The following is a 22,913-nucleotide window of genomic DNA, read 5'->3' on the forward strand; positions in this document are numbered from 1 at the left end:
TATTGATAGATACAAGGCTAGGCTTGTTGCTAAAGGTTTTAAGCAAATATATGGTATTGACTATGAGGATACATTTAGTCCCGTTGTAAAAGCTGCTACCATTCGCCTTGTTCTGTCTATTGCTGTGTCCAGAGGCTGGAGTCTCAGACAGCTAGATGTACAGAACGTGTTTCTTCATGGTGTTCTGGAAGAAGAGGTGTATATGAAACAACCTCCTGGGTTTGATAGCAAGTCTAATCCCTCGTTTGTTTGCAAACTTGATAAAGCACTCTATGGCTTGAAGCAGGCTCCAAGGGCATGGTACTCCCGTCTCAGTCACAAGATGCAATCACTTGGTTTTGTTCCTTCCAAGTCAGATATCTCACTGTTTATTTACAATAAGCTCAATACATGCATCTTTGTTCTCATCTACGTTGATGATATTATTATTACAAGTTCATCTAGTGAGGCCATTGCATCATTGTTGAAGGATTTAAGTGCAGAATTTGCTCTCAAGGATCTTGGAGATTTGCATTTTTTCCTTGGGATTGAGGTGAAGAAACACAAGGATGGACTTCATCTCTCTCAAGAGAAGTATGCAACCGATTTGGTAAGAAAGGCAGGCTTGCAAGGTGTAAACCCTCTTTCACTCCATTATCTAGCTCAGAAAAGCTATCTCTCTCAGAAGGGCAACTCTTGACTCAAGAAGATAGTATCAAGTAAAGGAGTTTGGTAGGTGCATTACAGTACTTGACTTTAACTAGGCCTGATATCTCGTTTGCTGTCAACAAGGTATGTCAGTTTCTGCATGCTCCCACCACTGTTCATTGGACTGCTGCAAAACGTATTGTCAGATATGTCAAACATACTTTGAGCATTGGTCTTAACTTCAGCAAGTCATCCTCAACTCTTGTTAGTGCTTTCTCTGATTCTGATTGGGCAGGCTGTCTGGATGACAGACGCTCCACTGGTGGATTTGCCATATTTTTTTGGACCAAACTTGATTTCATGGTGTGCAAGAAAACAAGCCACAGTGTCTAGGTTAGCACAGAGGCAGAGTACAAGGCATTAGCAAATGCTACAGCTGACATCATATGGGTTCAATCAATACTAAAGGAACTTGGTATTCGAAGTTCTCAAACCCCATGTTTGTGGTGTGATAATTTTGGTGCCACCTACTTATCTGCAAATCCAGTTTTTCATGCCAGGACAAAGCACATAGAGATTGACTTTCATTTTGTCAGAGAAAGAGTTGCACGGAAACAGCTTGATATTCGGTTCATTCACTCCAGAGACCAAGTTGCAAATGGGTTTACCAAAGCCTTGCCTATCCGAAGCTTTGAAGAGTTTAAATATAATCTCAACCTCATGAAGTTGTGATTAAGGGGGGTGTTAAGCATAGCACCTATGCGGCATGTTAGTTGGGATATAGAGATATAGCTAGGAGGTAGTTTGTATGAGATATATCTCCTCTCTTTTCTTCTCCCTCAAGTTGTATCTTGATTCTCTCTTATCTCCTGTAACCGCACGCATGTAAGCCATCGAGGGTTTGGCTCCCCTGCTATATAACGCGAACACGTCGCCCCCAACAGGGCAAGACGTTTCACCGCTCGCACAGATACAACTGTGATGTGACAGGTGCTCCACAACTAATACTCTTTGATGCAGCCACATAACGCATCAGACTAACTATGATGAGCATATTACACGTGATGACCAGCTAAGAAAAATATAGAGCTAACATCAACAAGGACGATGGACAGTGTCCCGCGAAAAAAGGAGCAAAAACGGTGCCAGATTTTTAGAAAGTAAAGTATCAACAATTTGCAAATTCATGGTAGCAGCTTATCTCATTTATCAGTGCAAAAAAAAAAACACTCATTCGCAAATAGTACGTGCAGGCATTGGCAATGCATAGTAGCATGATCTTCTGCCAAACATTTCACTCCAGCAATAACCAATTCAATTCACCATCCACTGCTGCCACGCTTCCATACAGAACAGGATGTGAGCTTCACAAAACTCGAAATAAGTAGCCACTAGCCAGAAACACGTTTTCCTGTAAGCTGCTGCTGCTACTATCCATGGATTACATCAAAATAGAAGGTGCCATAATTCGAAGTTTAGCCCTTTTGTCTGCGAATGCAAAAGAAAAAAAGAGCTTGAGATTCAGTGTGAGCTTCTCTCTGCAGTGGGTCACTTCAGTTCCATCGCCTGCCTGCATGAATCAGTTCATCACAACATTTTAAAAGAAGGATCAAATTCTACTAATACATTTTAAAAGAAAGCTCAAAATCTATACAACACCTAAAATTACTCGAGAAAGAACAAGATGAAAGGTGAATCCCTTACCAGAATAATTTCTCAACGTCTTTGTTTCCTGGGTCCAACTCTAAAGCACGCGAGAGTGCTTCATAAGCTCCACCATATGCCTAAGGCACACGCACAGCAGAATCAGATAACAGATACGAAAGATGCAATGAAATTGTCAGTTTGAACTCCATCTCTGAGTGCACCTTCATGAACATTAGAGCTGCTCCTTGCCGATAGTGCGCCTTTGCCCAGTTCGGGCAAATTATCTTGCATTCAGTTGCATCATCATAAGCCCTTTGTCCATCACCCATGCGAAGCCAGCAGAGGCTCCTGTTTGATAACAACTTAGCATCGAAGTTATCCATCTTCAGTGCCTGCAATAAACAAAACAGTGAAAAAATAGCTGTTGGCACACTCAAGAAATGCTGCTCAGTTTAGACCCAAGAGTGTGTCATTTGTTCCATAAGTACAGGTGAATATGTTGATAAATGGTCAATATTTCTCCATTGCCAAGGTGTGAGCTAATGTTAATGATAAACCAACCAAATCAATGCTAATGATAAATTAACTAAATTGTTATGGAGTAACACACGTTTCATGACTATAAACCTATACCTCCAGTGGTATACAGAAAAATAGACCAAGGATGTACCTGTGTGTAGAGCACTGATGCATTTACATAATTTTGCTTCTTAAATGCTTCATCCGCTTGGAGTTTCAGCTCGGACATCCTCTTTTTCACAAAATTGTCATCCTGGGAAATTCATAAGAGCTTAAGTCTGGTGCGTGAGGGAGAAACAGCACTCTAGCAAGATATCAAGGTGAAGTGAACAAATACAAGAAACAGTTCTAGTTAATTCAAGATCTCACAATCCCACTTGCAACACTGATAGGAAATGAAGTAAGAGAGCTATTTAAATAAAATGAATTGGTCAACCTGTTATTTTGAAACAAAATCAGAATTAACGGATTACCATTTGAGCAAAGCAGGTTATCAAACAAAGCATCATTAAAATAAAATGAATTTTCAGGAACAGAGTTAGACAACAATGCAAATGCAATAAAACACATGCAGATTCGACGAGTTTCCTATATGAATTTTTTATGTATGAAGTTTTGGTTAAACATCGAGTTGACACCAATACTGTTCAGAGTTAGCATGAACAAAATAGTCGTAAGTGCGCAAGAATTATGCTAGTGACATACCTCAAATTGCTTGATTTCCATCTTCACATGACTAATGATTCCATCAACACTCCAATTTGCCACAGTTGAAACAGGAGAGGTGAAAGGAAAGAGAATCTCAACGTCTTCCCGTGTACCATACTCAACAGCCAACTCTATTGGCAACCTAGCAAACTGTAGAGAAACACGGAAAGCTTTACAAAAGCAATATTCAACATTAAGAAATAAGCTATGTTTTAGACATGATCAATGCAAACCGTATTGAATTATTGATGGACTACCCTCATATTAGGTCAATGTAATGGTAGTATCGCATCTATACCTACCTGACCAAATTAAGGACACGGCACAAAGGGGGAAAGGTGAAACGATAACAAGCTTATACAAATATGGCAACTTAGCACAGCATTTTATTTTTTGTTTGCAGATAGCATCACGTAGGCCTATTTACAGCATAACTCTTACGTTTGTTGCATACCAATACAGGACAGGTCTACGTAAACTATAAAGCCAAGCCAGAGACAAGAATATGTGACAAAAAGAGCATTCTCACCCTGTCCAAAACATTTGGGTTTGCACCAGCTTCCAACAAGCACTTAATAGCTTCAGTTAAGCCCTTTTCTGCAGCCGTCAGCAAAGGATCATAGTGAGGAAAAATACCGCTCACATTAGCTCCACCCTGTCAGAAAAAGGCGTAGAAGAAAGTCAATCATACAATTGTGTGGTCGTTGATACAAAGATAACTAATCAAACGTCAGTTTTATAGAAATCCTACATTCCTACTGCAATATAGGCATACTGTACCTGAATCAATAGCTTCACACAGGACACGAAAGATTTGTCTAATGCCATGTTTAAAGGTCCAAGTATACGAGTAACAATGTTGGGCTGGAAAAAAAAAGAACTTCATTTTCATGCCGGAATAAGCAATTCTAAGAGAAAAATGGAGTTTGTATGGAAAGGAGATGAGCTTCTTTGTGAGATTACAACTTATATAGTGATATATCCCTTTGCTTCAACTGATTTTTCAGAGTTGTTGTGTGGGTTATTGAAACCACCATGTCTGGTTTGGCTCACACATTAAAGCTACGAGAAAGGCTTGTTTGGTTGTTTTTTAAAGGTTGCCAATATTTGCCACACTTTTTCCTAACATATCTAAGGTTACATGATGAAAATGAATGTTAAACTTTGCAAACCTAAGAATCCTACCACACTATTTCTGAGTCAGTGACACAAGCAACCCAAGTTGCAGGTGGTGACTAACTAAAACTTTTGGCATGGCATGGTTAGTCACCAACCAAAAAGACCCTACAGGTGAGAACAATTGGGGAAAGTAGCAAAACCCAGAAAAGGGAAGAATTTGGAGTTAAAGACAACATATCAACAAAGAGTTTCAATAGTACATCTGACTTGTGCTCCAAAAGGATCTTGACAATACTAGGAAATCCTCTAAGAGTAGCATCCATGAGTGGTGTCCCAAGTTCTGACATAGCATGGACATTAGCTCCCCTCGCAAGAAGAAACTTCACTATTTCATAGTACCCTGAAGAGAAGAAAGAAAAAGGTCATAACAGTATTACCAGTACATGAACAAAATTGTTTTTGCGCAAAAAAGTTTCAATAACTAGTGGGGGAATGATTTTTGTTGGTTCACATTTCTCTGAATATGAATACCATAATCAGTTAACATAAGAAGACAGTAACATGCTCAATACGTATCTGAGAACAGAAAATTAGGAATCACTTTGCAGAGAAATGTGAACCAACAAAAATCATTCCCCCACTATCAGTTCCTAATTTTCTGCTCTCTGATACGTCACTCGTACTCTTGATCCTCTAAAGGTTCTTCTCTGTCAGGAACAAAAGGTACATCTATGTCTTGCGGAAGCACTTTAGAGTGCCTAGAAGCTAAACAATCTGCGTCTTCTTTTCTCTCACCTAGAGCACTCTTATTTGAATACATACGAAGAAACTCCGTGAAAGCCAGCTATCACTCCTATGAGACGGCTAACTCATAATTAAGATTGATCACATATAAGATCAGGCTACTTTTAATTTATGGCAACAAGAAAATTGTTTATATTAGGCTATCTTAGCTCTTGGTAAAGTAAACCCGGTTTTATCACCCTTGTAGGTCCAGCACAAAAACAGTTTTGAGAAAGGAAAAGCTCAAGCATAAAACAAGGGAGCAAGGAAACAGTAAAAGACTGTGAGAATGAAACCAAGGCATATTCAGCCCAACAAGTGAAGTTCCATTTCATACCATGAACTACAGCCATATGAAGAAGGGTGATTTTTCCACGTCGCTGATGCAGATCAGCGCCATGATCCAGAAGGTACCTGACAGCGGGAAGGTGGCCATACATGATGGCATGCGACACGGGCGTAAACTCTAGCATTAAGACACACACAATCCATTTGAATCAGTTCATAATCAGGTCATAAAAACTACATATGCTTTAGGATCGGGAAAGGCGTGCACGAATTACCCTGAGCGGTGTCAGGCATGTCGGCATCCATCTTGACCTCCTCGACAAGATACCGGTAGATCGGCAGTTGGCCACCGTCGTCCGGATCCCACGCCCCTGCAGGTCCAGCTCCTTTGCAATCTCTGAATTTCACACCAAAAAAGGGGGACACTTTCAGTCAGGAATCGTGACAAGAACCCAGTACTGCAGTAGATATATAGCGCAATCAGAATCAGTATAGTGCAATTTTAGTTACGAACCATGGAGCCGTGATTTAAGTACTACTATATATACTATGCTGCTGTGCTGCGTGGTTCTTCAGGAGTTGGTCAGAAACCCCCGATTTAATTGCAAGGAGAAGACCCACAATCAGTAGCAACCCGACCTAAATCACAAGCTGAATCGACATCCTGGAGCCGTAATCCGCGGCAAGAACGGAAGCGGAGCACAGACGGCGGCGAAACCCTAAGGCCGCGGCCAGATCTAGCGAGCAAATCGACACAGGACGCCGGAGAGGGAGGGAGAGGGGTTGGGGAACTTGGTTAAGATGCGGCCCTTACTCTTGATCTCGCGGACGTCGCCGTTGTGGGCGGCTTCGAGGAACCTGGCCTCCGGCGGCCACCGGTCGCGCTCTGCACAGGCAAGTGGAACGAACGATGAGACGGCGTGGCGGAGGGAGCCGTACAACTGAACTGAGGGTGTTTGCCGGTTACCTTCGCCGTGGAGGACCTCGTACAGGCGAGGCAGCGGCCATTCCCGCATCCCCATCCTCCTCCCTCTCCCTTTTTCCTCGCCGGCGGTGGGGGTGGCGGTGGCGGTGGAGGAGGGGAGCTTGTGGAGTGGGTGGACTCGGGTGGGGAATAAAAAGGGCGGGAGAGAGAAAGAGAGCAGGTGGAAGACGCAATGGGATGCCGACACGTGCCCAAACACGGGCCGTACGATCTGACACTCCTGCCAGGGGAAGCACGTCGCACGGCGGCCTCTTCCTTTTTTGCTTCGAGTTTTGAAATTTGAATTCAAACTTCACAATCTTCCTCTTCGACGGCGATTAAAGCAAATCTAGCGAGTCGACAATTGACACCCCATATGGATATGGTAAAAGGCCCTTGTCGGGTCACTGGCTAAGACTTCGGTCGACCGCGTGCGCTATGGGATTGAAACAACGTCCTATATATGGACATAGCCGAAACTCCGCACACGTCATGCTTCAGTTGTTCCACGCCTCGTCCCGAGTTGTAGGAAGACGATGAGGGAGGGGCAGCGCTGCATGGAAGCTGCCCCCCGCGATGCTGCAGAGAAGATGAGGGGGGAGGGGCGATTGGGGGCAACGCTACAAGGGGAGCCTCGATGTTGCCGATTGCTATGAGTTAGCACTGGAGACAGTGACTTATGTCGGCAGCCATGTGGATTGTGGCGACTGGCGGTAACCAGATGTGGCTACAGCCCTTGATACGGAGTAGCTACAGCATGGCGGCCGGGGAGCTGCGATGGGGGGGGGGGCATGCTACAACTGTTAATGGTAGAAGCTACATCCGGTGACGAGGGGGGTTGCAACCATGACGGTCGAGAGCTGTGACAGGGACGGTTCCCTGTGCTACAACCATTGATGGCAGAAGTTACATCTAACGTATGCATAAGCTACGACCAGGGCCTACAGAAGTTGCAACTGGCGAGACGACGACTGCGATCAGAGGCTGGAAAGCTGCAACTGGCGAGGCGACGACTGCGACTGGAGGCTGGAAAGCTGCAACTGACACCCCTGGAAGCTACAACCAGCACGTGCAAAAGCTACAATTGACGAGCTAACAACTACGACCGGCGGCTTGGAAAGCTTCAACCCCATGGGTGGGGAAAGCTGTAAGCTGGTGCCATGAACATGGTCGCCTCCCCCTTTGTCACCTCAACGAGTAAATTGCCCAAAATCACTAGATTTCGTGCTAGGGTACTCCAAAACCACCAACTTTGCCAAAAATAACAAAAAACCACCACTTCTGTGGCAAGTGAATAACAGAAAGCATTAAATGCGTTGTGACCCGCGGCTAGCTCGGAATCTGACATGCCTGGCCCGACGGTTGGGACCACGTGGCCAGGGCTAACGGCCGAGGCTAGACGGCGTTTCCACCGCTCATTAACTCTATTGCCTCGTGCGCGGCAAGGCATTTCAATTGCCCGTTCATTCTCTCCTCTGCTCATTACCCTCTCGCGCGCGCACCTACCGCCGCCGCCGCACCGCCGACGGGAGGGAGACATGGTGTCTTGGTCTGATGGTTCTGACTCGTCCTCATCATCTGACGATGATTGTGTGACCCAGGTAAGCTTCTGCTCATGTGCATCTAGGGTTAGGGTTTTAGGGAGAAAGGGGAATTTATGTTCCCTATAGAACACTAGTAGAAAAAGGGCCATTTGTCCCAGTTCGTAAGGCCCATCTGTCCCGGTTGTGGATCCGGGACTAAAGGGTCGTCACTAAAGCCCTAGGCCTTTAGTCCCGGTTCTTACATGAACCAGGACAGATGGGCCTCCACGTGTCCGCTGCGGCGAGCCCAGGCAGGAGGACCTTTGGTCCCAGTTGGTGGCACCAACCGGGACCAAAAGGCATCCAGGCATCAGCAGCTGGCATGAGCTAAGGTTTTTGTTTTTTTAAGGGGGTGGTTTAGGGGTTTTGGGGGTTAATTTAGGTTGTTAGCTAGCTAATAGATAGAAGTGTTCTCTCTTATCTCCGTGCTTGGTTTACCAATGCTACTGCTATGCCTAAACATGGCTTAGATTGAAGTGAAGGCAACATGTGGTGCATGCCGAAAGTAGTACAATCGAAACTTAATCAAGTTAGGATTAGTATTACTTTCGACATGCACCACATGCATGTTGCCTTCACTTCAATCCAATCCATGTTCATTTCACCCACTGATATATAATAACTCTTCATGCTCACACCATGCATCATCATAATAACAAGTCCTACTAATCATCATCATACAACTTCTACTCGTTATTAATAACAAGTCATACGATCATCATCCTCATAGTCATCGAACCAATCCTACTTAATTATTCTTAGCACATGATCATCAGTATTAGGTAGGACCTAAATACCCTCTTTAAGGTAAAATAGCATAAAACAATATAGACCCTGACTCTCCATTATGGAGAATGGAGATCATCATGTCTCCAATTCTTGCGCTTCGCTTCCTTTCGCTTCCAAGAACCTCCTTACGACTATCCATACATTTTTTTTCCATTCTTTGATTGTCATGTCTCCACTTCTTTTAGAAATCCGATATGGACAGTGGAGATTCGTAGGATGACCTGGCTGTATGTTCAAAACATCAAGGCGACCATGCTGATACATCAGATGAGGCACACAATCATTCGGAATTATCTGTTGAAAAACATAGTAGTAACTTCGTAGTTAGCAATGATGTACTAGTTTTAGAAGTATGCAAAAGATGCACGGATGTCGTAATAGTAAAAAATCTTACCAGGGTATCTCCATGGTAGTTACCGTAGTTCAACACATGCACTAGTGGCATGTATTGACCATAATGTTGAGGAGTTCGATTGTAGATATTGTAATTCTCAAGATCAGTACAAAATGCGATCAGATGATTTCTCTCCTGATAAGTTAATTCAGAGCCATCGGTGTAGTGGGTTTTGTCTACCATCTTCCGCACATTCTTTGAAGAATGAAAATAAGCTGTCAATGGAAATAAGTTGTCAACTATTTTGAAATAAACAATATAAATTACTTAATAACTATGTTTGAGAAGCTCACATAAGGGAAGAATTGGAAGCGTATCAACAAGGACCCAAATATCCAAATTGTCTTCGGCGGTGTCAGGATCACCAAGATCCATGGTGATAAGCATACCCTCATAAAAACCATACATCTCGCAAAGTGCTTCCCAATTCTTGCAACCAAAATGGGTTACGCTCTTAGAATTGTACAGATTTACTTCAAAATCCATACCATGATGGGTCCTTAGGTGAATTTTCTTTGTTTCCATACTTTCATGGTCTTCAAAACCCATCCTCTCCAAGACATAGCGTCTTGCATAGCATGGGATAAGCTAGTAGAATTGTAAAAGATGAAAAGTACATGTTGAAATAGTTGAAGTCGTGCTTAATTACAAAAAAACACTTGTCGTCATTGTGTACCGTTTCAACATCGAAGGTCTCCTCGAGCTTAATGTTGAAGCGCCGATCATCGTCTAGCTGAAGGAACCTGTCGCACATACCTCGGTCGTCGTGGCACCAGTCGCACTCCCTCGGGCGGTTTTCATCGTCCGAGTACGACATTTCCTATGTTCACAATTCAAATATTAAACTTGTACAATTAAATATATGTACTAAAAACCTAAATTAGATCATTATTATTCATCACGGGTTGACTATCAGTCTGTCGAGTCTTTTCTTGAAAACTCTCAGCTCACGTGGTGTACATATTCGACCGTCGGTGATGGTAGCTCCTCCTTTCATTCCCGAGTGCATTACACCAAATTGTCTAGCACACGGAAATGAAGGAGAAGCTACCCCCATGACAACAGTCGGGATTTTTTGTCCTCTCATATATATATGGTGGAGACTCTCCCTCACTGATTTCTCTCTGACATTTATGACCATCGGTGATGGTAGCTCCTCCTTTAGTTCCCGAGTGCATTAGACCGAATTGTCTAGCACACGGGGACGAAGGAGAAGCTACCCCCATGACAACAGGCGGTAATCTTCGTCCTCTCATATATGGTGGAGACTCGACGGACTTAAAGTCAACCCGAAATATCATTTAATTATCTTTCTAAAAAAGGACATATCGAGCGCCTAAAATTTGCCGGCAAGGAAATATACATGTTTTTATCTACTTCATATGAGCATTCAAACTTGATGGCCATTACATTTAAATGGTTGAAAATATGAGAAAAAAACATTTCAAAATATCTTATAGGACTCATATTTACATGGAGATTTGGCTAGTCTCACCTCGAGGTCGGAGGGGGGTCGGTGACGGGGACGACGGCGGGGATGATGGAGGGGGCTCCTAGATTTCTGCAAAAACAAAAACGCTATGAGCTATTAACTAATCAAATGCATATGCCTTGCATAGTGCTCTCCAATTTTAGCAAAACCAAATCGTAAAATAAAGTAGTATTCAAATTAGCATGCATTCAATTATAAGCAAAACTACATCATCTCTTGCGTCCGTACATCGTTAAATATTATCACTAATACACCTCGAATACTATCATACACATAGCATTGCTAATGCAGCTAGAACCGTGGCACCCTACGGGTATCCGCGCGGGCGGTGGACACCCAAAGAGAAGGAACCATCACAGGATCATAGCTCCAGTGAGATCCCTGAAGAACCTGTCAGGTATTGTTGAACCTGCCCTCCAACGCAACCATGTAGCGATGGACGTGCTCGTCCTCCTCGCTGACACGGTGACGTACCACCTCCACGGTGTCCGGAAGCCTCGGCACCGTCACTGGCCCACGCGACCGCCACCAAACAAGGATCGGGTCAATGATGGACTGGCTCCTCACCAACCTACGCCTCCTGAAAGGTAGCACCTCCCAATACCAGCCCGGCGGAGCCCAGTCCCGGACATGGCCCCTCTGATCAAGCAGGCCTCCTCCGCCGAGTCGACGACGAGGATGCGGGATAGGCATCGTCCATGTCGATACGCGGGAATAAGAACTAAAAAAATAAACTAGTTCTATTAATTTTCTTGTTAAGAATAAACTACTTACTAAAAATAAACTACTTATATAATAAAATAAAGTAGTTTTATTAAATCAACTAGTTCAACTACTAAGCACTTACTATAAATAAAATAAAGTAGTACTTAATTACTAAAAATAAACTACTTCTATAGTAAAATAAAGTAGTTTTATTAAATCAACTAGTTCAACTACTAAGCACTTACTAATAAACTAAAATGCACTAAATCAACTAACCTTAAATGTAACTTTTGCAACACAATTTTTTTCTAAATATGCACATATACATAAATTGACAAAAAAAAATCTATGAACAAAAAAAATCATACATCAATGCATACATATCCATGGATCATACATACATCTGCATATATATACATATACGTACAACATCCATATATACATACATCAATGAACAAAAAAGTGTGAAAAAAAAGCACAGAGAAGGTCGGCCGGATCAGCGGCGGGCTGCAAAGCAGAGCAGGCCGGGGCGGTGGCGGCGGCGGGCTGCAAAGCAGAGCAGGCCGGGGCGGTGGCGGCGGCGGGCGGCAAGCAGAGCAGGCAGGGGCGGCGGCGCGGGGGAAGGGAGGGCTCACTTGGCGGCGACGACGAGGCGTGGCAGAGGGCAACGAAGGCGAGGTCGGGGCAGGGGCGGCGATGGCGAGGTCGAGGCAGAGGGCGACGACGGTGAGGTCGGGGCAGAGGGCGGCGACGGCGAGGTCGGGGCAGAGGGCGGCGCGGGACGACGTCGGAGGCAGGGCGACAACGGCGACGGCGAGGCAGAGGGGCAGCCTGGCGGCGTCGGGCGAGATTGAAGAACTGAACGAAAATTTTCACAAGTGGTGTTTATATAGACAGAACATTGGTCCCGGTTGGTGGCACCAACCGGGACCAATGCCTCCCTTTAGTCCCGGTTGGTGCCACCAACCGGGACCAAAGGGCGGGAAGCAGAGGCCTTTGGTCCCGGTTGGTGGCACCAACCGGGACTAAAGGGGGGCATTGGTCCCGGTTTGTTCCACCAACCGGTACGAATGCCCCCCTTTGGTAACGATTGGTGCCACCAACCAGGACCAAAGGCCTCGTGCTGCTCGTGGCCAGAACTTTAGTCCCACCTCGCTAGTTGAGAGGGGCGCGCAGTGGTTTATAAGCCTCATTGTCGCACCCCTCTTGAGCACCTCTCAATTGCATGCTTACGGGCCTAATTATCATTGTTATGCCTCTTGGGCCTACTAGTCCTTCTGCGGGCCTGAATTCTGGCCCCTGGTAGGGTTTCTAGTCGTATTCAGGTCGTAGTGGCCTAGTAGGTGGCATTTTTTTTATTCCCATTTTTTTTCTGTTTTTTGCATTATTTATTTTCTTTTGTTTTTTGCTTTATTTTTTAGTTCCTTTTGCTTTTAGGTAATAAAAATTATAAACTCTTTGTTACTGCCATTTGTTTTCTAATTTGAATTTTTTGAAATTTGTGTGAATCACTAGTTTTTGAATAACTTTACTATAAACATAGATTTTTGAGTTATTCTTTTTCCTGCTATTTAATATTACTGTGTTTTATCATTATATTCAAATCATATTTTGTTATTTTAGTTTCTAACAAAAAATTCTTTATGCTAATTCTTTTTGCTATTAAAGTTTCTAACAAAAAATTTCTTTATGAAAATTCTTTTTTTTCTTTTAATGTTTTGAAAAGAAAATACTTTGATAATTTTAGTTGCATAAATTTTATATAATTTTAGTTTCAATAATACTAGAGGTTTTATAAAAGTTTATTTTGTTTTTACTTATTTATTAAAGTTTATTTTGTTTTTACTTATTTATTAAAGTTTATTTTGTTTCTACTTATTTATTTTCTTTTCTTTTTGCTTCTTTTATTTATTTTATGAAAGTTCTTTCTTTTTTGCTTTATTTATTTTATTTTGTTTCTACTTACTGTTGCTATATTTATTTATTTTATTATAGTTTATTTATTTTACTTTATTAAAATTTATTTTGTTTCTACTTATTTATTAAAGTTTTTTCTGTTTCTACTTATTTATTTTATTTTGTTTCTACTTTTTTTTCTTTTTTTTTGCTTTTTTTATTTATTTTATGAAAATTCTTTTTGCTTTTAATGTTTTACACACAAAAGCCCTCCCCCCTGGCTGGTTCATTGGTCTCGGGTTGTGGCTTGACTCGGTCCTAAAGACTACCCTTTGGTCCCGGTTCAAGCCACCAACCGGAACCAATGGTGGTGGCCCAGGAGCGAGGCCCATTGGTCCCGGTTAGCGCCACCAACCGGGACCAAAGGGGCCAGACGAACCGGGACCAATGGCCCCACGAGGCCCGGCAGGCCCCCTGGCCTCACGAACCGGGACCAATGGGCCTATGGGTACGTGATTGAACCGGGACTAATGTGTTTATCTGGCCCGGACATATGCCCTGTTTTCTACTAGTGGAAGTTGAACACTTTTTCCTTATGTTTAGGCACCTGTGACCATGGAGTGCATGGAATGGAGCGGCCTAGCTATGAATCATCCTGCATGTTGTGAGCATCGAGCCCCCCATGAGAAGTTGGTTGCGTTTGAAACCACTAATAGCGGCAGGAGGTTTCTAGGTTGTGCACAAAAGGTAAGCTAGCAGTGCAATTAGGTGTTAAAGTGTACTGATAACCCACAAGTATAGGGGATCGCAACAATTTTTGAGGGTAGAATATTCAACCCAAATTTATTGATTTGACACAAGGGGAGCCAAAGAATATTCTCAAGTATTAGTAGCTGAGTTGTCAATTCAACCACACCTGAAAGACTTAATATCAGCAGCAAAATGTTTAGTAGCAAAGTAGTATGGAAGTAACGGTAACGGTGGCAAAAGTAATAGTAGCAGTTTTGTAGCAATCGTAATAGTGGCAACGGAAAAGTACCTGAGCACGCTTAACTTTTGAGTTCTATTCCCCCTAGTTTCCAAGTCTGCACTTGTTGTTTTCCTGACAATACTAAGCTGTCAATCCTATTAACCCTTAAGAGTTGAATTTGAGCATGAAGCACCGTTTGAGTTTGAAACTATTGTTCTAAAAAATAATTATTATTTATTAACACTAATATTTCTTGAATAAGTAGTTTGACCAAACATTCACAAAAACTTAAATTTGAGGATAACCTTTTTCCTTTAAGAATTTCAGGATTCTAAAATTTTGCAAAGCGGCCTATGGCCGTCGAAGTCGGATGGGGATTTTCATGCTGTTTTTTGATATATTATGCGTTTTTTCAACATCGTATGCAAAATATATGTCCGTTTTACTTTTTCATAACACTTTGTTGCAAAACATGTCCAAATTTAAGTTTTTTAAATTTTCCTAACTAGTAGATGTAGTAACATAACTACATCTCAAAGAATTTTATTTTTTGAAGTTTTTATCATTTTCTTTGTTTTTTACAAACTGAAATGGCGATACATGGGGGGTGGGGTAGAGGTTGAACCTTTTGAGTCCGGGATGGTGTCCATCCAATCCTACCGTCGACTACATCTGGTAGCACCGTCCCAGCCAGAGTCACAACTAAGGTTAACCAAGCCAGAGTCACGTTCTATTAAAGTGGCAAAAAAATTACTTTTTAATATAGCAAAACCAATTCTATCAACTATTATCAAAGGTTAAATAACTATTAATACACAACATTAGCAAAATTAATATTAATTAATTATAAAAATGTATCTACTGTTGTCTAACAAAAGCATACTACAACATGTTAAAATCCACATAAAGAACTAACTAAAAATAATTGAAAACAACAATTAAAGGACTAAAATAACTATATAAGCAAAGCAGTACTGTTTTAATTACAATCGTAATTTAAATTATTCTAAAAATTAACCTTATAAATCTTACTGTGACAGCAATCTGACATGTGACTAGGAGCAAAAAGAATTAAATTAAAACTATTTTTAAACTCAGACTATTCAAAATCTAGGGTTTGAAGCAAATTTGAACAAATTCATATTTAAATCATTCAAATTTGAAAACTAATGGATAAACAGAAACTAGACGAAATTTCGAATCTAATGCAAAAAGAATCACTCAAAAACATCGAATATCGTAAAAGATATAAGAAATTTAAAATAGAAACTAGAAACAAAAAACAAATGGAAAACAAAAAACAAATTTCAGAACCCCTTTAGTCCCGGTTTGAGACGCGAACCGGGACTAAAGGGCATCGCACCCTTTAGTCCCGGTTCGTGTCTCAAACTAGGACTAAAGGTCCCATTTGAACCGGGACTAATGCCTTCCCGACGCCCTAGCCGCTCGAATCGGGACTAATGCTCACATTAGTCCCGGTTCGTAATGCAACCGGGTCTAATGTGTACATTGAGCTTGGACCAAAGTCCTGTTTTCTACTAGTGATAACTTTCAAGATAGGATCAAGAACACTCATATATTCATGAGAACATAATAGATTTAGATATAAAATCGTGGCACTTAGGCCCTAGTGACAAGCATTAAGCTGGCTGGACTAACGAGCTACTCGGCTCGTTAAGACTCGGCTTGTTAAGGCTCGTGATCGTTAAGGCTCGTATTGTTAAGCTCTTTAAGGATAACAAGCTAAATATAAAGATTGGATTGGTTCGTTATATGTTCACGAGCGCTCGCGAGCAGCTCGTTAGGAAAATGCATCAATAGACAAGCACATCACATGCATATAAAATACAAACATACATAGGTACAGCTAGTAGGGTTCGATAAATGGAGAATATGAGAAGATGAGAAAGATATGAATGTGGCAAATAGCCCGTCCATAGACTTAGGAGTGATCGAAGTCACCAAAAAATTCTCTATAATGAACAAACTCATGCTACTACCGAGCTTAACGAGTAGCTCACGAAACTCGCAATCATGATCGTCTAACTCGTTAGTGCTAACGAGCAAAAATTGCTACTCGGCTCGGTTCATTAAGAAAACGAGTCGAGCACAAACGAGTCGAGCAGCCGAGCGCTCATTAGACTCACCGAGCTTCGAGCTTTTTGTCCAGCCTTAAGCATAGCAAAGTCATAGCAACATCAATCTTAGAACATAATGGATACTAGGGATCAAACCCTAACAAAACTAACTCGATTACATGGTAAATCCCATCCAACCCATCACTGTCCAGCAAGCCTACGATGGGATTACTCACGCACGGCTGTGACCATCATGAAATTGGTGATGGAGGATGGTTGATGATGACGATGACGATGGATTCCCCTCTCCGAAGCCCCGAACGGACTCTAGATCTGCCCTCCCGAGGAAGAACATGGCTTGGCGGCGGCTCCATATCGTAAAACATGATGAATCCTTCTCTGTGGGTTTTTTCTACACGAACGTGAATATATGGAGTTGGAGTTAAGGTCGGTGGAGGTCCAGGGGACCCACAAGACAAAGGGGGTGCGCCAGGGGGGTAGCGTGCGCACCCGACCCTTGTGGCTAGGGTGTGGGTCCCCTTCGGTTGTTTCTTTCGCCAATATTTTTTATTTATTTTAAAAGTTATCTTCGTGAAGTTTCAGGTTATTCTGAGAACTTTTATTTCTGCATAAAAATAACATCATGGCAATTCTGTTGAAAATAGTGTCAGTCAGGTTAGTTCCATTCAAATCATGCAAATTAGAGTCCAAAACAAGGGCAAAAGAGTTTGGAAAAATAGATACAATGGAGACATATCATGTTCACATTTTATTGTTTTCGGCGCCTTCGTCATCCACGGATCTGGAACTGGAGCCAAACTTTGCAGCGGGCGTCACCTCCGTCGCAGCGTCTGAATAGGACCTGCGTGCGCGGCACGGCGAGGGCGGGCCGCCAGCAGCTGAAGAGGACGACGTGAAGTCCAAGCCAAGAAGGTTCCGCATGCGAACTCGGCCGGATCTAGAACCGCCGTCCACGTCGCCGGTGTTTGGGCTAGACGCCATTGTTTCGCGCGCAAGAGGGGAAAGGGGGGAATGAAAGCGAGGGAAAGTGCAGAGGGAGAGGCAGCAGAGTTGATGAGCAGTGGAAACGGTCGTCTGGCCTCGGCTATTAGCCCTGGCCACATGGTCCTGACAGGCGGGCCAGGCATGTCGGATTCGCAGTTAGCCGCGGGTCACAGCACATTTAGTGCTTTCTGTTATTCACCTGCCACAGAAGTGGTGGTTTTTCGGGGTTTTTTTAGCAAAATTGGTGGTTTTGAAGTACCCTAACCCGAAATTTGGTGGTTTTGGGCAATTTACTTCTCCTCAGCAAACGGTCCAATGGACAGGTCCCGAGTACGCCCAAACGGTCCAATGGACAGGGCCCGAGTATGCCCAGGAGCGTGCGGCTCTCCCACAACCTAAACTAAACTAGGAAGGATGCACGCAACCAAACGATGTGTTTTTACCATTGCAACTGCTCAGCCAGGCCAACTGAGTTGCGCATGCAAGGAATGCAAAGAACAATACTGTTGAGCGTACGTTGTACACTGCATATGTATAGGACTAGGGTTTGTATTTATACTGTTGTATCTCTCTCTCCCCCGTATATTTGTACATCTTGAGAGGCAAGTAGAGGCCGGTCCACCCTGTACCTATATATGTGCACCATGCACACGATCAATGATCATCAATTCATGCAATCTCATTCACTACAAAAAAATACACTTCCGTGATGATACGTGTTTGTCACAGTAGGTCGCGTTTTTTGTCATGCATGTACTTCCATGACAAATTTATGACAGAATCAAGATAGTCATACCTGTGCTGTCGTAGAAGTGTTCCATGACATTACCAAAATTATCATCACGGAAGTGTCCACTTCCATGATGATAAATCGCGCGTCACGGAACTGCTTTCGTCAAGGGTGACCGACACATGGCATCCACCATAACGGAATGCCATTAAGCTATTGGGTCGGGTTTTGGATCCGATAACCCGTTAACAGCCCCGACCAATGGGGATTTTCCATGTGTAAAATCATCATTGGCTGGAGGTAACACATGTCAGCTCACCGTTGGGACATATGTCATCCACTCATTAGACAGAAGGCGCCTATGATATGTCGACACATGACACGGCCCAACAGAGGCCCATTCACATGAAAAGGCCGGCCCATTTAAGTTGGTCAAAAGGTGGCGGGCCGGCCCATGGAAAGCCTGTTAACGGCCTGTTCGCATATAGCCCATTTACAGCCCGCTAACCGAGGGTCCATTTCGCCCTATCCGAATTAGGCCCAGTAGCGTCATCTGGGCCATCCAATATGATTCAGCCCATTTTAACTTTCGGCCCATGTGTGGCCCATGACTTCTTTTGGCTCATATGAGGACCTTTGTAACTCTTGGCCATTAACGACTCCTTGTGAAACTGGTCCGTAATGAACAGTGTATCACTTTATAACCATTAACGGCCCGTTATTCCATTGGGCCGTTTCCAGCCCAAGTTATCTTTCGGCCTTCTCAGGGCCCATTGATTCTTGGGCTCATTTGCAGCATTCGGTTACATACGGCCCGTTACTGTCATTTTCTGCTTGTGGGCCAAATTCAGCCCGTCGTTACAGTCGGCCCGTTTGCGGACCATTAATACGTTGGGCCGTTTTCATGTCAAAAAAAACCCGTTGGGCTATTTTCTTAGAGTTATCAAATATGGCCTATTAACGGCCCGTTATGGTCCACGAATAGTACGGCCCATGATTGTCAAAATGATGATACGCCCCGTAGAAGGCCCATGGATCCTACGGCACGTATGAGGCCCATGGATGGTACGACCCGTAGAAGGCCCATGGACCCTACGGCCCGTAGAAGGCCCATTGATCCCTAAGGCCCGTATAGAGGGCCAATGGATCCTACGGCCCGTATAGAAGGCCAATGGTCCTACGGCCAAACGAAGGCCCATGGATCATACGGCCTGCAGGAGGCCCATGGTTACAACAGTCCGTGTGTTGTCATGATTATTTTGGCCTAGTTACCAAAAATAGGCTATTGTGGCCACTAGAAAAACACAAAAAAGAACTGCAGTGACTAAAAGCAAACAACTAAACAAGACAATAAGAAAATAGATAAGCAAGCAATTAAGGCTAGCCTATTACCGCTATTACACATATTACATCCACTGGGCATCAAAGTTCGCCACCAGTGCAAATATAGGGAACAAAGCAGCATATTGCATACACTTGGCCGTCAAAATTGGCCACCAGTGCAAATAAACGCGGCAGCAAAACAAGAGCATAACTGAAACAACTTTAGAAGAGCTCAAGAAACATTATCCTGGGTATCCACCATGCTAGCAATAAGCTTAGCAAGCTGATTAGCTTTGTCCTGTTTGGCGCTAAAATCCTCAAACGCTTGCTGTTGCACCAGAAAGTATGCATCTGAATGCTCCAGGGACTTCCGCAGTCCTTCCGCTTCTTGTCGCAGCACAGCTGATCGATGTCTTTCAGCTTGTAGTTGAGACTCAAGAAACCGAACTGATTCAGACAGTGAGTTTGAATAGCTTGTGCATGCGGTAGTGGCCAGTAACTCGAACACTAAACCAAGACAGGACTTTGGGGTTGTCTCGCTGTCTTCAAGATAGTCTTCCTTAGCTGTTTTATCAGTTTTGTTGGAGACCAACAAGGATGTGTCACTATCCTGAACCTTATCTGCATTACTTCCTTTACCCACTACAAGGATTCCGGTCTATTGCAACAAAATTTATTGCTACAACTATCTTTCCTTGCAATAAAATGCTATATTACACAAAATTCCAGTTCGTGGTAATAGGATCTACATATTGCCACAATTTAGTTTCATCGCGCTAGGTACTCATTTTGTTGCAATAGAAGCCATGTATTGCCACAAGCTGCATCAGCGTTGCAATATGGTAGTGATATTGCGACAATTGCGTCCTGTTGCGTGAAGTGGTCATTTTGTTGCAATAAAGACTAGGTATTGCAACAAAGTAAATCTTTGTGGCAATATTTAGACATATATTGCAACATTTGTGACATGTGGCGCTAGCCATAGATACTGTTGCAAAATACATGGCTTCTTATTGCAACAAAACATGTATTAGTTGTAATAGGGCGATTTTTTGCCTCACCTTCGATGTGTTGCAATAACTATTACATATTGTGACAACTTATGCGTCCATGGTAATACGTACAACATATTGCTACAATCCTCTTGTATTGCGAAAAAAGGAGTAGGATATTGCAACGATATTCTCTATAGTGCTCCTGATTTTTTTTCATTTGTTTATTATACTATTTTTCAGGATCTGATTAAAGGGGCGTACTAGTTCATAGAGGTATTAACACATTTGGTACCACAAATTGCACCTAAGTTGTATTTTAGTCACATATCTTGCAAAGTGGACATCGGTGGTACCACAACTTGGAGGAATGCTTGCTTACGCGCGTGTGAACGTTGCACACTCGCGGACGCCCTTCACTTTAGGGTTTCTTGCACCGCCAAGGTCTCCTCCACTCGCCCTACTGACCTCCTTCGGTAGCAAGGTCGTCCTCGGCACCGAAAAGACGGCAAGCTCACTGCCCTTCTCACCAAGGTGAGTCGTGAGCACTGGGCAGCAAATCCTCACACTCTCTTCCTTCCTAATTTTTCTGTATCTTACTTGATGTGATTGTATGCATTTATGTGATGTTAATAAAAATGCATAGCATCCAAGATTCTCTCACCGTGATTGTATGTATTTATGTGTTGTTAATAAAAATGTATAGCATCCAAGATTCTCTCACCTAAGAAAAGCTACTACAAAGGTAAGAAAACTTCCTTGGTGGCGCTGCTGAAGCCTGGCCACCCGACGCCCCAGTTTGGGCCGGCCCACGGTCGGCTGCTTTTTCTTCTTTTTCCTGTTTCTTTCATTTCTGTTTTTCTGTTTCATTTTCTTTTCCATCTTTCTTTTTATTTCTTTTTCGTATATTATACACATTTCATTGCATATTTATATACAAACATGTTCAGCGTATATTTAAGAAAATGTTCATTGTGTATTTTGAAATTTTCAACATATATTCACAAAAATGTTCAATGAGTATTTAAATATTGTTCAGTGTATATCATCAAAATGTTCAATGTGTATTTAAATATTTGTTCAGCGTACATTAAAAATGTTGAGTGTGTATTCAAAAATTGTCATCATTTCAAATTTCAAACTTTGATCCAATTTCAAAAAAAAAATCAAGATCTCAAACGTTATGAAAAAATTAAGAAAAACTGTTCATTTTCCCCAAGAAACGGATCTGCTTGTATATAGTAGTTTAATTGATCACACTATATACATTGGTTCTTAAAATTGGGCGCTCAAAATCTAGCACTAGGATATGTCTGGTCTATTGGTTTGGACGAGCTATACACTAGCCGGAGATCAGACCTGGCCAAACAGGCCGGCCCGGCCCGGCACGGCCCAGCCTGTGCTAATCGTGCCTGGCCCGGCACGGCACGCCGTGGCACGTTTAATAGCCGGGCCGTGCCGTGCCGGCCCACGGGCGCTGCTCCTTCGCCCAGGCACGGCCTGATTAGTAAACGGGCCGGCCCAATGGCCCGTTTAGCACGCTGGGCTGCACAAAACTTGAGTAAGTATCAAGTCAAATACATTTGGAAAAAACAGGATGCTACTCCACTGAACTATACACATATCAGCCAGGATTCAGCCTGCATTTCGCCTCATGAGATCAGCTTGTGTGTTGCCTTGTGTACAGTGCAGAAGAGATCAGTTTCTTACGAATTTCTATATTTGTCAGGCACAGTTGCGAAGAAAGCCATATATTTCTCATTTCAATGGTGAGTAATTTTCTTTTTGTACCTACAATGGCAGAAAGTATTCCGTAAGTATCCCAAGTATATATATAACAAAATGAGTACACGAGGAGAGAAGTGTATAATCAAAGGGAGCACATAACAAATGAGAATCATCTTCTTCATGCTGTTTTCCACATATGGAGTTCATGAGCAGGAATACAAAACGGGCTGATTTTCACTGAACTTGTGTAGAATCACGTATTTTGAAATGGCAATAAGACATGGGCCACTACTTGAAACTGTAACCAATATTCTTCAGACACCATACTGAGTTCTTTAGCAACCATATGGAGTTCAAACAGACAGAATATTGCCTATCTATTTCAGGGATTGCCTATATTCTTCAGCAAACCATACAGAGTTGAAACAGACAGAATATTACCTATCTAGTTCAGGGATTGCATATTTTCTATCTAGTTCAACCATAAGATTTCCTTGACTGTACTGCCGACCCTTGGTAACATAAATATAACAGTAGTGATCCGTGATGAAAAACAGACAATGTCGATGGTTA

At 42.8% G+C, this 22,913-nt stretch overlaps 1 pseudogene; it reads right to left on the bottom strand.

Annotated features, from left to right (window-relative positions):
- Positions 1-1,907: 1,907 nt before the first annotated feature.
- Positions 1,908-6,793, bottom strand: LOC123085852 (poly [ADP-ribose] polymerase tankyrase-2-like; annotated as a pseudogene).
- Between the last annotated feature and the right edge of the window lie 16,120 nt (positions 6,794-22,913).

The sequence above is a fragment of the Triticum aestivum genome, chromosome 1B (assembly GCF_018294505.1).
Source record: "Triticum aestivum cultivar Chinese Spring chromosome 1B, IWGSC CS RefSeq v2.1, whole genome shotgun sequence".
Taxonomy (NCBI): Eukaryota; Viridiplantae; Streptophyta; class Magnoliopsida; order Poales; family Poaceae; genus Triticum; species Triticum aestivum.